Source organism: Halichoerus grypus, chromosome 8 (genome assembly GCF_964656455.1).
Source record: "Halichoerus grypus chromosome 8, mHalGry1.hap1.1, whole genome shotgun sequence".
Lineage (NCBI taxonomy): Eukaryota > Metazoa > Chordata > Mammalia > Carnivora > Phocidae > Halichoerus > Halichoerus grypus.
Window position 1 is genome coordinate 11117779 of NC_135719.1, and position 15485 is coordinate 11133263.

At 38.3% G+C, this 15485-nt stretch overlaps 1 long non-coding RNA gene across 1 annotated transcript in view; it reads right to left on the reverse strand.

Moving 5' to 3' along the window:
• Positions 1-7828: 7828 nt before the first annotated feature.
• Positions 7829-15485, reverse strand: part of LOC144382727 (uncharacterized) — a 614132-nt gene continuing 606475 nt past the window's right edge. The window contains exon 3 of the long non-coding RNA XR_013450100.1: positions 7829-7925. This is a non-coding gene — a long non-coding RNA (uncharacterized LOC144382727). The remainder of the gene's footprint in view (positions 7926-15485) is intronic.

Genomic DNA, 15485 nt, shown 5'->3' on the forward strand with positions numbered 1-15485 from the left:
TATTCTGGAAGATCTCTCTAGAAGATTTTGAGAGTCTACATGTCCTCCTAAGAATGGGTCAAAATAAACACAAAAAGGAGGGGGAGGTAGCCATGTCCCCCTAGGTTTAATGAGCATTTCTTCAGGATTCTTTCATAATTCCCTTTGAAAGTACAGCTCTGGCCAGATGTAGGCACCTCTACATTCCCAAGGCTACACAGTAGAGGGAGGTCTGGGGATCAGGCAGAATGAGGAAAAGCTCAACCCTGTGAAGAACTTATGGGCCTTCTAGGGTCTAACATCCACTAAGGCACAAGATTATGAGAGGGGGAAAAAAGTGCTCAGCAAAGCTGTGAACACACCTGGTCATTTCACCCTTCCCCTCAAAACCTCTGGTATAGCAAAAACAAAGCAAACAAAACAAAACAGAGGGAATTAAAGTTTCCCCTGTTTCTTTTTTCTAGAGATTTAGAAATTTGTACAGGAGCCCCTACAAACTGAGGAAAAAGCCATTATAAATTGTAACACTAGAAAGACCTACCTTTTAAAGAATGAGCAAAGAAAAATCCAAAGAACAAATAGACCCAATATTTCAGAAGGGTTTCCTGAGGATTTAGGCAAACATTACACTATGAAAAGGCTCCTCTAGGAAACATATGAAAACTTGTAAAAATCTCCATATTACTCTTTCAAAATAGTTCAAGAGGACATTACATCTATAGAAATCTGAGATCCAGACGCAAGTTTGAACTGTATGAAACAGCTGATACTTGATCACTTTTGAGCTAATATGGTTATACCTAATAGATTTCTTTCCAATGATAAACTGAAAAGTCAAGGGCCTTAGGGTGGGGACAGAAATAGATTAACAGATATAGTAAGAAATAAGAATTAAGTAGATATTACAAAAAATGACTTAGGTCAGTTTGACAAGTTATGAGAATATTTGGAGGTAAAGGATTAAGAAATTAAGAGGACTAGTAAACAGATAAAAGACTTTATGATCCAAACTGAAAAATACACTCTAGTTCCATCCATGCCATTGCAAATGGGCAAGATTTCATTCTTTTTTATTGCTATTTATTTCATTCTTAGCTGAGGAATCATGGTCTGAGCACTATAATCTGCCTTTCCTTTTTTTTTTTTTTTTTTTAGATCTCTTTTGCTTTGTCTTTGGATAAATTTAAGTGTCAATTTGACTTGCTATAGGGTGTTTAGATATTTGCTCAAGTATTCTGAATGTTTCTGGGAGGGTGTTCTGGATGAGGTTAATATAAATGGGTAAACTGAGTAAAGGAGATTACTCTCCTTAATGTGGGTTAGCCTTATTCAATCTGTTGAAAGCCTGAATAGAACAAAAAGGCCGACCGTCCCCAGAGTAAGTGATTTCCTCCTTCTTGATACCTTCAGACTTGAACATCTAGTGTGAAAAAAAGAACCCAAGGTGACATCCACCTTCCCCTACATTACAGGATGCTTCCTGGGGGGGGGGGGGGGTCACTCAGGTCTCACCTCACAAAGCTCACTGGGGAAACCTGTGGAGCTTGACCACTAGCAATCAGACAGAAAAGGGGAGTGGGGCTCATAGCAACCAGTGTTCAGATGCTGGCAGACCACAATCTTGCTTATGGTGGTACCTAAGAAGAAATCCTAGCCAGCAGTTCTGGTCATCTATAGAGCCAAGCTGGTGGCCATGTTGGGCCAGGAAGTTTGTTGGCAATTCTGCCTGATTTAGATTGCCAGCCAATGAAATGTACTAACCACGGAGCCCATTTTATGACCTTGACTAGGCATGGGAGTCAATTCTCTGTCACACCCAACTTCTCAGAATAGCCTCCAGTCCCACCCCTCTGGGAATCATGGCCACAGATGCATAGCAGCCACAGATGAACCATGGAGCACATCCTATGGCCAGACCAGACAGAGAGCAAAGCCAGCAGACCTGCCCAACTATTGAGCATAGCCATATTACCAGGGAGCCTCAACAGTGTCCCTGAGCAGCCCAGAACTAAGCCTATGGCATTGCCCAGCCACAGAGCACAGCATACATCCCTGCTCAATTACTGAACACAGCCATGGCCTTGCCCAGCCAGTGACCTCACACAACTGTAGAGTATGGCCTGAGGCCCCACCTGATTAGAGAGCAAGGACAGCAACTCCATATGACCATGGAGCACAGTCCTCACCCCAGTCTCACTCAACTATAGACACCAGCCAAGTGAGAAAACCCAGCCAGCAATCTCACCCAAAAGTGGAGCACAGCCAATGGCCCACCTGATTACAAAGTCTAGCTTCAAAGCATAGTGGCACCATCTAGTTGGGAAATACAGCCTGAAGGCTCACTCAATCAGGAGTGATTATAGAGCATGGCCTGCAGTCCTGCCAAATTGTGAAATCAATCAGGGAACACACCCTGAGACTAAACCTGACCAGAGTGATTGCAGAGCCCAGTTAGTGACCTCGCCTGACCACAGAACACATCCATCAGTACTGCCCAACCAGGGAGTCCCCTCTTCTGGCAGCTCCCCTTGAATGTGGAGCCCAGTCAGCAGGACTACCCAGTCATGGAGCCCAGCCAGTAACACCCCTGACCTCAGAGTGTGGGTTATGGCTTTGCCTAACAAAAGACCCCAGTATCAAGTCCTCCTTGCCCATGGATGCTACCAGCTGACCTGTTTGGTACCCCAAGCTGAGCTGACTGATGAAATTGTTTCCCTGCTGAAACAAACCTATAAAATCTGTAAGAAGAAACTGCTAACTCAAATGTGCAGATACCAGTGCAAAGCATTAAGGATCATGAAAAACCAGGTAGACATGACACCACCAAAGGATAGTGGATAAAGCTCTAATAACCAACTCTTAAAAAATGGAGATCTATGAGCTAACAAAGAATTCAGAATAATCCTCTTAAAGAACATGTAGATAACTTAATGAAATTAGGAAAACAATGTATGAACAAAATGAGTTCAACCAATAGAAACTATCAACAGAAATCCTAGCACTGAAGAACACAATAGCTGAAGAATTCAGTAGAGAGATTCAGAGCAGACTAGACCAAGCAGAATAAAAAATCATGAACTTGAAGACAGATCACCTAAAATTATCCAGTCAGATAAGCAAAAGGAAAAAAGAATTTAGAAAAGTAAGTAAAGCCTAAGCAAAAGGAAAAAAGAATTTAGAAAAGTAAGTAAAGCCAAGGTAACAATATATGCATAATGGAGATCCTAGAAGGAGAAAAAAAATAATGAAAACTTCCCTGACTTGAGAGAAATGAACATTAAGATTCATAAAGTTCAAATGAACCTAAATAGGTTTAACCCAAAAAGGGCTACTCAGACTCATTATAATTACATTTTCAAAACTCAAAGACAACGAATTTTGAAAGCAGCAAAAGAAAAGCCACTCATCACATATAAGGAAGTACCCATAAGACTATAGTAGCTTCTCAATAGAAACTTTGTAGATCAGGAGAGAGTAGAACAATATATTTAAATTATTTGGAAAGAAATCCTATCAACAAAGAATACTTCTTTACTCAGCAAAACTGTCCTTCAGAAATAAAGGAGAAATAAAGACTCCCTGAAACAAAAAACTGAGGGAGTTCATCACCATTAGACTTGCCTTACAAGAAATGCTGAAGGGTGTTCTATATGCTGAAATGGAATGTAAACTACATGGCAACCAGAAAGGAAAAACCTATAGTAGATTAAAAAAAAAAAAAAAAGATTATAATAAAAGAGTCAAAGCATGCCACCATGAGAAGTCATCAAATCACAAGACAGCAAGAGGGGAATCAAGGAACAAAGGATCTACAAAATAGTCAGAAAATAGTTAACAAAATATCAATTGTAAGTCCTTGCCTATCAGTAATTACTTTAAATGCAAATGGATTAAATCTCCAAGGAAAAGACATAGAATGGCTGAATGGATTAAAAAAAAAAACACCCAAGATCCAATGATATGCTGCCTACAAGAGACTCATTTTAGCTTTAAGGACACACATAGGCTGAGAGTAAAGGGATGGAAAAAGATATTCCAAGTAAATGGCAAACAAAAGAAAGAAAGCAAACCAAAGATGGAAAAAGATATTCCAAGCAAATGTGAACAAAAGCAAATGGTAGCTATGTTTATTTATATCAGACAAAAGTTTTAAGCTAAAAATGGTCCCAAGAGACAAAGAAGAACATTATAAAAGGGTCAATGTTTATACATTCAACATTGGAGCACCTAAATATATAAAGCAAATTAACTAAATTAAGAGGAGAAATAAACAGCAATGCAGTAATGGTTGGATTCTTTAATACCCCACTCCAACAATGGGTAGGTCATCCAGAAAAGAATCAGTTAAAAAAAAAAAAAAGTAGATTTGAACATAGGACCAAATGGAACAAACATATACAGAATATTTCTTCCAATGGTGGCAAAATACACATTCTTCTCAAGTACACATGGAACATTTTGTAGAACACATTGTATGTTAGGCCACAAAATAAGTCTCAACAAATCCAAAAAGATAAAAACAATATCAAGTATCTTTCCAACCACCATTATATAAAACTAAAAATCAATAACAAGAGGAAAGCTGGAAAATTTACAAATGGAAATTGAACCACCTTCTGAGCAATCAGTGGATCAAAGAATAAATTAAGAAGGAAATAAAAACATACCCTAAGACAAAAGAAAATGAAACCACAACATACCAAAACTTATGGGATGCAGCAAAAGCAGTTATATGAGGAAAGTTTGTAGCTCTAAATGCATACATCAAGGGGGGAAAAAAAAACAACCTCAAATTATAATTCTGCAACCAATTCTTATGTGGGGTTTTCCCCCCACACTAAGAAATCCTCTAAGACCAGCTGGATGTTCTACAATTTAAGTCAAATCTGAAATTATTTACCTATAGATAGTATCAGATCCCACAAATTAAGAGCTCAATCCTATAAGACTGTCCTCTTCCCCCACTTTAGGTACCAACTTCAAGTTCAGACAAGCTACAGATCAAAGGTTCCAATGACCTCCCCCTTGGGTTTCAATTTTCTAGAGCATCTCACAGAATTCAGAAAAACATTTTACTTACTAGAATATCAGTTTATCAGTAACAAGACAGGGATGTCCACTCTCACCATTACTACTTAACATAGTACTGGAAATCTTAGCCTCAGCAATCAGACAACAAAAATAAATAAAAGGCATCTAAGTTAGCAAGGAAGAAGTCAAACTTTCACTATTTGTAGACAACATGATACTCTATGTAGAAAACCCAAAAGACTCCACAAAAAAACTGCTAGAACTAATAAATTCAGCAAGGTTGCAGGATATAAAATCAATGTAGAGAAATCTGTTGCATTTCTATACACCAGTAATGAAGCAGTAGAAAGAGAAATCAAGGAATCAAACCCATTTACAATTGCACCAAAAGCCATAAGATACCTAGAAATAAACCTGACCAAAGAGGTAAAAAAAAAAATCTGTACTCTGAAAACTAGAGAACACTTAGGAAAGAAACTGAAAAGCTGATGAATGCATAAAGATGTGGTGTGTATATATAGGCAATGGAATATTACTCAGCCATCAAAAAGAATGAAATCTTGCCATTTGCAATAACATAGATGGAACTAAAGTGTATTATGCTAAGTGAAATAAGTCAGAGAAAGACAAATACCATATGATTTCACTCATATGTGGAATTTAAGAAACAAAACAGATGAACATATGGGAAGAGGAAAAACAAAGAGGAAAGCAAACCATAAGAGACTCTTAACAATAAAGAACTGAGGGTTGATGGAGGGTGGGGGTGAGGGGCTGGCTAAATGGGTGATAGGTATTAAGGAGGTCACTTGTTATGATGAACACTGGGTGCTATATGTAAGTGATGAATCACTAAATCTTACTCCTAAAACCAATATTACGCTGTATGTTAACTAACTAGAATTTAAATAAAAATTTGAAAAAATAGAATACCAGTTTATTATAAAAGGATATAATTTAAGAACAGACAGATGGAAAAGATGCAGATGGCAATGTATATAGGAAGGCACACAGAGCTTCCATGCTTTCTGATTGTACCACTCATGAATGTCCACATGTTCATCAATACAGAAGCCCTCTGAACCCCATTCTTTTGTGTTTTCATGGAGGTTTCATTACATAAGCATGATTAATTAAATTATTGGCAACTGAATTCAATCTCCAGCCACTCTATCTTACCCAGATGTTGGAGAATAGTACTGCAAGTTCCAAACCTTTAATCACATGGTTAGTTTCTCTTGCAACCAGCCCCATTCTTAGGCACTTTCCCAAAGTCACCTCATTAACATAACAAAAGCCATTTTATCATCACAGGAAATTCAGAGAGTTTTAGGAGTTTTGTGCCAGAAATGGAAATAAAGACCAAATAATCACAGTATTACACAAACAACCTAACATGATACATCAAGGCACTAGAAAAAGAACAACAAATGAAGCCCAAAGTTTGAAGACGAAATGAAATAACAAAAATCAGAACAGAAATAAATGAAATGGAGAATAGGGAAATAATAGGAAAGATTAATAAAATTAAGAGTTGGTTCCTAAAAAAGATAAACAAAAATGATGAACCCTAACTTGACTAGTCAAGGAAATAAGAGAAAAATTCTAATTATAAATGAAAGAGTAGATACTACAATTGATATCACAGAAATACAAAGGATCATAAGAGACTACTATGAACAAGTTATACACCAATAAATTGGACAATCTAGAAGAAAGGGATAAATTCCTAAAAACATACCACCTACCAAGACTGAATCATGAAGAAATAGAAAATCTGCACAGACCATAAAGTAAAGAGATTGAGTCAGTAATATAAAACTTCCTAACAAAGAAAATCCTGGGACCAGATGGTTTCACTGATAAATTCTACCCAAAAAAAAAAAAAAAAAATTAAAGAAGAATTAATACCAATCCTTCTCAAACTATTCCAAAAAATAGAAGAAGAGGGAACAATGTCAAACCAATTTTACCAGGCCAGCATTATCCTGAGACCAAAGTCAAATAAGGACACTATAAGAAAACTACAGGCTAATATCTCTGATAAATATAGATGCAAAAATTCTGAACAAACCAAATTCAATAGCACATTAAGGATTATACTCCATGATCAAATGGGATTCATTCCTAGTATACAAAGATGGTTAAACATACACAAATCAATAAATGCAATACACCACATTAATAGAAGATAAAAAATCATGTGATCATCTCAATGCAAAAAAATGACAAAATTCAACATTCTTTAATAATAAAAACTCTCAATAAATTGGGCATAGAAGGAATGTACTTCAACATAATAAAGGCCATATGTGACAAGCCCACAGCTAACATCATACTCAATGATGAAAGTTTGAAAGCTTTTCCTCTAAGATCAGGAACATGACAAGGATGCCCACTCTCACCACTTCTATTCAACATAGTACTGGAAGTTCTAGCCAGAGCAATCAGACAAGGGAAAGAAAATCAGAGGGGAAGAATTAAAATTGTCTCTGTTCGCAGATAACATGATCTTCTATATAGAAAACGCTAAAGGCTCTACCAAAAAACTATTAGAATTTAGAATCAAATTTAGTAAAGTTGTGGGATATAAAATCAACATACAAAAATTATTTGCAGTTGTATATACTAACAATGAACTATTTGAAAAAGTAAACAATCCCATTCACAATAGCATCAAAAAAAAATATTTAGGAATAAATTTATTCAAGGAGGTGAAAATCTGTACCTCAAAATCTATGACATTGATGAGAAAAATTAAAGACAAATAAACAAAGATAGCTCATGTTCATAGATTGGAAGAATTAATATTGTTAAAATGCCCATACTACCCAAAGCCAACTTTAGATTCAATGCAATCCCTATCAAGATTCTTTTTTTTTTTATTTTTTTTTTATTTTTGTCTTTGTTCTTTTCTATTATGTTCAGTTAGCCACTGTATAGTACATTAGTTTTTGATTTAGTGTTCAATGATTCATTAGTTGCATATAAAACCCAGTGCTCATCACAACACGTGCCCTCCTTAATAACCATCACCTGGCTACCCCATCCCTGAAACCCCTTTCCCTCTGAAACCCTCAGTTTGTTTTCTGGAGTCCAAAGTCTCTCATGGATCATCTCCCTCTCTGATTTCTGCCCCCTCAGTTCTCCCTCCCTTCCCCTATGGTCCTCCATGCTAGTCCTTATGTTCTACATATGAGTGCAACCATTTGATAATTGTCTTTCTCTGTTTGACTTATTTCACTTAGCATAATCTCCTCCAGTTCCATCCATGTCAATGAAAATGGTGTGTATTCATCTTTTCTGATGGCTGAGGTAGTGAAAAGAAGGGGTACCTGCACCCCAATGTTCATAGCAGCAATGTCCACAATAGCCAAACTGTGGAAGGAGCCAAGATGCCCTTCAACAGATGAATGGATAAAAAAGATGTGGTACATATATACAGTGGAATATTACTCAGCCATCAGAAAAGATGAATACCCTATCAAGATTCTAATGACAGGGCGCCTGGGTGGCTCAGTTGGTTAAGTGACTGCCTTCGGCTCAGGTCATGATCCTGGAGTCCCGGGATCGAGTCCCACATCGGGCTCCCTGCTCAGTGGGGGGTCTGCTTCTCCCTCTGATCCTCTTCCCTCTCGTGCTCTCTGTCTCTCTCTCTCTCTCTCAAATAAATTTAAAAAAAAAATCTTAAAAAAAAAAGATTCTAATGACATTTTTTACAAATATAGAAAAAAATTCCTAAAATTTGTATGGAACCACATAAGACCCCAAACAGCCAAAGCAATCTTCAGAAAGAACAAGGCTGGAGGCATCATCCTTTCCGATTTCAAACTACACTACCAATCTGCAGTAATTAAAACAGTATGCTACTGGCATAAAAATAGACATATAGACCAATGAAACAGAATCAAGAGCACAGAAATAAACTGACACATAGATGGTCAGCTAATACTGGACAAGAAGCCAAGAATACTCAATGGGGAAAAGATAGTCTCTTCAATAAATGATGATGGCAAATCTGGATATCCACATGCAAGAAGAATGAAACTCTATCTTACATACTCACAAAAATTAACTTGAAATGGATTAAAGACTTAAAGGAGAGACCCTGAACCATAAAGAAGAAAGCATGGGAGAAACAGATCCTTCACATTAGTCTTGGCATTGATCTTCTGGATGTTATATCAAAAGCAAAAGCAACAAAGCAAAAATAAACAAGTAGGACTACATCAAACTAAAAAGCTCCTGCACAGCAAAGGAAACAATCCACAAACTAAAAAGGCAACATACAGAATGGGAGAAAATGTGTGAATCACGTATCTGATAAAAGGTTAATCTCTAAAATATATTGAAAATGTCATACAACTCAACAGGAAAAAATAAGAATGAGCAAAAGATATGAATAGACATTTTTTCCAAAGAAAAAGCACAAATGGCCAACACATACATGAAAAAGTGCTCAACATTACTAATCATCAAGGAAATGCGAATCAAAACCACAATGAGATATCTCACAACTGTCAGAATGACTATCATCAAAAAGACCAGATGATCTTTTGGTGAAGATGTGGAGAAACAGGAACCCTCATGTACTGTTGGTGGGAATGTAAACTGGAATGGCCACTATGGAAAACAATATGGAGATTCCTCAAAAAAATTAAAAATAGAACTCCATATGATCCAGCAATCCTATTTCTGGGTATATATATCCAAAGGAAATGAAAACAGGATATTGAAGTGATATCTGCACTTCCACATCTATTGTAGCATTATTTATAATAGACATGGAAACAACCCTCCTTCTCTCTCTCTCTCTCTCTCTCACACACACACACACACACACACACACACAATCTCAGTTTCTTTATATATACACACACATATATAGAATGTTATTTATCCAGTAAAAGAATGAAATCCTACCATTTGTAACAACATGGGTGGAGCTTGAGGGTATTATGCTAAGTAAAATAAGTCAGATAAATACTGTACGATCTTACTTATACGTGAGATAGAAAAAGTCCAAACTTTCAAAAACAGCAATTACAATGGTGGTTTCCAGGTGTGCACAGGGGGTGGGGAAAATGGGTAAAAGTGGTTAAAGAGCATGAAGTTCCAGTCGTAAGATGAATAGTTCTGGGAATCTAATGTACAGCATGGTGACTATAGTTAACAACACTGTATTGTATACAAGATGCTGAGAAAGTACATCTTAAACGTTCTCACCACACAACACACAAAAACAGTAACTATGTGAAGTAATGGGCATGTTAACTAACCTTGTGGTAATCACTTCACAATATTATCAAATCATCACATTGCACACCTTAAACTTACAATGTTTTTTTTTTTTTTGACATTAAACTTACAATGTTATATGTCAATTATATCTCAATAAAGCTGGAAAAAAATCCTTTGAAAAATCCCTTGCCACTTCATTCTCACTTGGAAGGCCAAAATAAAAAAGACAGAACAATACTTGATGAAGATACAGAGAAACGAGCCCACATAGACTACTGATGGAAATGTAAAATGGCACACTCCATTTGGAAACAGTCTGATAGTTCCTTAAATGTTTAAATAAACACAGAGTTACGACCTAGCAGTTCTGTTCCTCAGAATTATTCCTATATATTCAAGAGACGTGAAAAACATTCATCTATACAAAAACCTGAACACAAATGATCATAGCAATGTTATTCCAACAGCCAAAACGTGAAAACAACCCAGTGCCCATCAACTGCTTAATGAATAAACAAATGTGGTATATCTGTGCAAAGGAATATCTGGTCGTAAAAGAAAGTATTGATACATGATACAACATGTTTAGACCATTATGCTAAGTGGAGAAAGCCAGTCACAAAAAAAAAAAAACAAACACATATTGTAGGATTCCATTTAAATGAAATATCGAGAATAGGCAAATCTCTAGATTAAGTACATCAGTGGTTGTCTAGGGCTGGAGCAGGGAGGGTGGGGAATGAAGAGCGAGTGCCAGTGAGCACATAGGTTTTATGGAGGGAAGATGCAATTATTCTAAAATGGATTGTGATGATGGTTGCAATACTCTGTAAATATAATTAAAAAACAAAAACATTTAATGGAACATTTTAACAAGTTAATTATATGGGATATGATTTATATCTCCTCAAAACCATTATTTTTTAAAAAATTATCTGTCCAAATAATATCTTAAGTTTTAAGGTCCCATCAAGTTCCCCAAAGCATTAATGAGAAAGAAAAGCAGGTAAGCATATTCTGGTGATTTATTGTAGTAATCATGTTATTTCAAGCAAAAGTAAACCTCTACAAGTCCAGGTAGAAAACTCTAGATTACTTACAAAGGAAAAGAATCAGATTGGCATCAGATATCTCTTTCTTAATTCTAAACACAAGAAAATGACCTAAAAGCCTTGTTTCCAGGGTTTGGAGTTGATGTACATGCACAGGAGAGTAGAAAACCACTCCTACAGAAGCAGACACCTAACAAATTCATACGCAGGCTCATGCTGAAAGCAGTAACCTGATAAATTCTTCTACCTATGAAATAAAAGACTTAAAAAATTAACATCCTAAAGCACAGGGAAGGATCACAGATAAGAATGGGCCTAAAGCTTTGTGGGATGTATGTGAACCTAAAAAGACCGACCAGGTTACAGGAAGCCAAGCAGTGGTCCAAAGGGGTTTTAATGACAGGTGCTATTTCATAATCCACCAAATTTATGTATCATGGCACCTTCCTTATCCTACTAGCTGTTTATTAATGAGCATCCACTGTGTGCCAGGTACTACATTTTCTTTCATGATCTCTTAATTATTTCAGTAACCCTAGGATAGGAACATTGTTTCCCTATTGCTGAGGAAGAAACCAAGGCTTAGAGCAGGGTTTCTCAACCTCAGCACTGTTAACATGTGAGGCTAGATAATTCTTTTTTATGAGGACTGTTCTGCGCATTGTAGAAGGTTTAGCTGCATCCTTAGCACTAGATGCCAGTAGTGTCTTCAGACATTGCCAAATGTCCCCTGGGGAGGAAAACTGACCCCAGTTTGAACCTTTGGCTTAGAGTGATAAAGCAATTTACTCAGTTCAATGCCAGACCTGTGTGACTCCAAATACTGCTGTGGAATAAAGAACTGGTAGCAAATTTATGGAAAGAAGCATTCTAGAATTCTGGAGGCCTGGTCTTATCTTTGTACCATCACTAACAGCTTTTTAACCTTGGCTAACAGTGCCACATCCTGCCTCTGAGGCCCTTTCCAGCAGTGAGTTATGTGGGCAGTTGGGTTTAGGGAACAGGAAGCTATTTAGGTTGATGCTCTGGGCGGTCTACAGCTGAACCATGCTGAGGAGAACAAAGCTGCTTTGAACTCACACTACTTCAGCTACATCAAACAGGGATCCTCTGAACTTTTGAAGGGCTCTTAATATGATTTCAGTCTCTCATAAGCCCCAAGTTTTCTTTCCTTAATTAGGCAGACTGGCCAGTTAAAATGATAGATTTTCCTATCATTGACGGGAGTGATTGATGATAGGTAATATTGTGACTTGGCATTATTCTTCTATTTACACAGACCCCAAGAACAATGTAAAAGCATGAATGGCACAATTACCAATGAAGAGGTTATACGGGTCCCTTGTCCAGATCACCTATGACAATCCAAGAAAGCCAAATAATTTTCATATTTAGCTTAAGCCAAAAAAATGCAGGATGATAAATATGGGCCTCTCAAAATCCTGTCATGCTGGGGGGGGGGGGGGCAGGAGCAAGATGGCAGAGGAGTAGGAGACCTAAATTTCGTCTGGTCCCAGGAATTCAGCTGGATAGGGGTCAAACCATTCTGAACACCTACGAACTCAACAGGAGATCGAAGAAAAGAATAGCAACAACTCCCTAAACAGAAAAGCGACCACTTTCTGGAAGGTAGGATGTGCGGAGAAGTGCATCCGAGGTGATATTCAGGAGGATAGATGGCAGGGGAGGGGGCCTCTATCAGCCACTACTGGCAAGTGATAGAGCCTCGGAGCACAAAATCAGAACTTTTAGAAGTCGGCTCCACTGAGGGACTTCGCTCCAGTGGCTAAGCAGGGGGTGGAACCCTCTCAGGACAGTGTGGTCTCAGGACCTTCAGGGTCACAGAAAGACCTGGGGTATCTGAGTGTGGCAAGGCTCCCAGGTATCAGACAGGGAAGCCAGCTGCAGAGACGGAGCCCAGGCGCGGGCTCTCAGCTCGGGGTTGCTATAAACCATGATCCGGGGCACAGTTGGGCCACTGCTCCTCCAGCAGGGACCCAACAAGTGGCAGATCCAGAGAGACTCCCCTTCCTCCCTCATGGAGGAGCAGCGTGGGAGCACACCACAGGAATCTGCTGGGTTTGGAGACTCCACATGGGGTCGGGTGCCAGAGATAGAAATGCTCGGTCACAGGCCGGGTGAGCACAGAGTGTGGCCAGAGACCGGGGAGATGGGAGTGATTGACTGCTTTTCTCTGGGGTCTCACTGAGGAGTGGGGCCCCGAGTTCTCAGCAGCTCCAGGGTGGAGATTGGGAGTCCTCCAAAGCTGTAGGGAAAGCTTGCAGGGAACAAAAGCTCACGAGAGCAAACCCGAGCAGATTACTTAGCCCGGACCTGGCAAGGGCAGGGCAATTCTGCCTCCAGCAAAGACATCTCAGAACCATGGCAACAGGCCCCTCCCCCAGAAGATCAGCAAGAACAGCCAGTCAAGACCAGGTGTACCGATCAATGAGAATGGCAGAACTCCAGCACTAGGAGAATACTGCATATAGAATTCATGGCTTTTTCCCCATGATTCTATAGTCTTTCAAGGTTAATTTTTTTAAATTTATTTTGAATTTTTCTTTCTCCCTTTTTCAACCAATATCTTATCAATCCCCTTTTTAAAAACTCTATTTTTCATTTTTAGAGTCATATTCTATCATTTCATAGTAGTTACCCTTATTTTTAGTATATATATATATATATATACTTTTTTTTTTTAAACTCCTCTTCTATCTTTTTTCAACCAACTTCTTATCAATTCCTTTTATAAAATCTTTTTTTTTTAAAGACTTTATTTATTTATTTGAGAGAGAGAGTGAGAGAGAGAAAGAGCACAAGAGGGGGGAGCAGGAGAGGGAGAAGCAGACTCCCTGCTGAGCAGGGAGCCCGATGCGGGACTCGATCCCAGGACTCCAGGATCATGACCTGAGCCGAAGGCAGTCGCTTAACCAACTGAGCCACCCAGGCGCCCCTATAAAATCTTTTATAATTTTCATTTTTACACTCATTATCCATCCTTTCATCATATTTACCCTTATTTTTGTACATATATAAGCTTTTCTTTCTTAAAATTTTGGGAGGCACTTTCTTCTAACAGACCAAAATATGCCCAAAATCTAGTTTGTGGCACTGATCTACGCACCAGCCTGACCATAATTGATCAGATTCTGTTTTTTGTTTGTTTTGTTTTTGTCTTTTTCATTTTTCTTTCTTTCCCTTTCTTTTCCCCCAGTTTCAGGTCTCTTCTGATTTGTTTAGTGTATATTTTTCTGGGGTCATTGTTATGCTGTTAGCATTTTATTCTCTCATTCATCTATTCTCCTCTAGACAAACTGACAAGATGGAAAAAATAACCTCAAAAAAAAAAAAAAAAGAGAAAAAGAACAAGAGGCAGTACCAACTGCCAGGCACCTAATCAATATGGACATTAGTAAGATGTTGGAACTAGAGTTCAAAATGACAGTTATAAAGATACTAGCTGGGCTTGAAAAAAGCATGGAAGATACTACAGAAACCCTCTCTGGAGAAACAAAAGAACTAAAATCTAACCAAGGTGAAATAAAAAGGGCTATTGATAAGGTGCAATCAAAAATGGAGGCTCTAGGGGCTCCTGGGTGGCTCAGTCGTTAAGCATCTGCCTTCGGCTCAGGTCATGGTCCCAGGGTCCTGGGATCGAGCCCCGCATCGGGCTTCCTGCTCAGCGGGAAGCCTGCTTCGCCCTCTCCCGCTCCCCCTGCTTGTGTCCCCCCCCCCCGTCAAATAAATAAATAAAATCTTTGAAAAAAAAAATGGAGGCTCTAACTGCGAGGATAAATGAGGCAGAAGAGAGAATCAGTGAGATAGAAGACCAAATGATAGAAATTAAAGAAGCTGAGAAAAAGAGATAAACAACTACTGGATCACGAGGGCAGAATTCGAGAGATAAGCGATACCATAAGACGAAATAACATTAGAATAACTGGGATCCCAAAGAAGAAGAAAGAGAGAGAGGGGCAGAAGGTATATTGGAGCAAATTTTAGCAAAGAACTTCCCTAATTTGGGGAAGGAAACAGGCATCAAAATCCAGGAGGCACAGAGAGCCCCCCTAAAAATCAATAAAAATAGGTCAACACCTCGACATCTAATAGTAAAACTTACGAGTCTCAGAAACAAAGAGAAAATCCTGAAAGCAGCTCGGGACAAGAGATATGTAAACT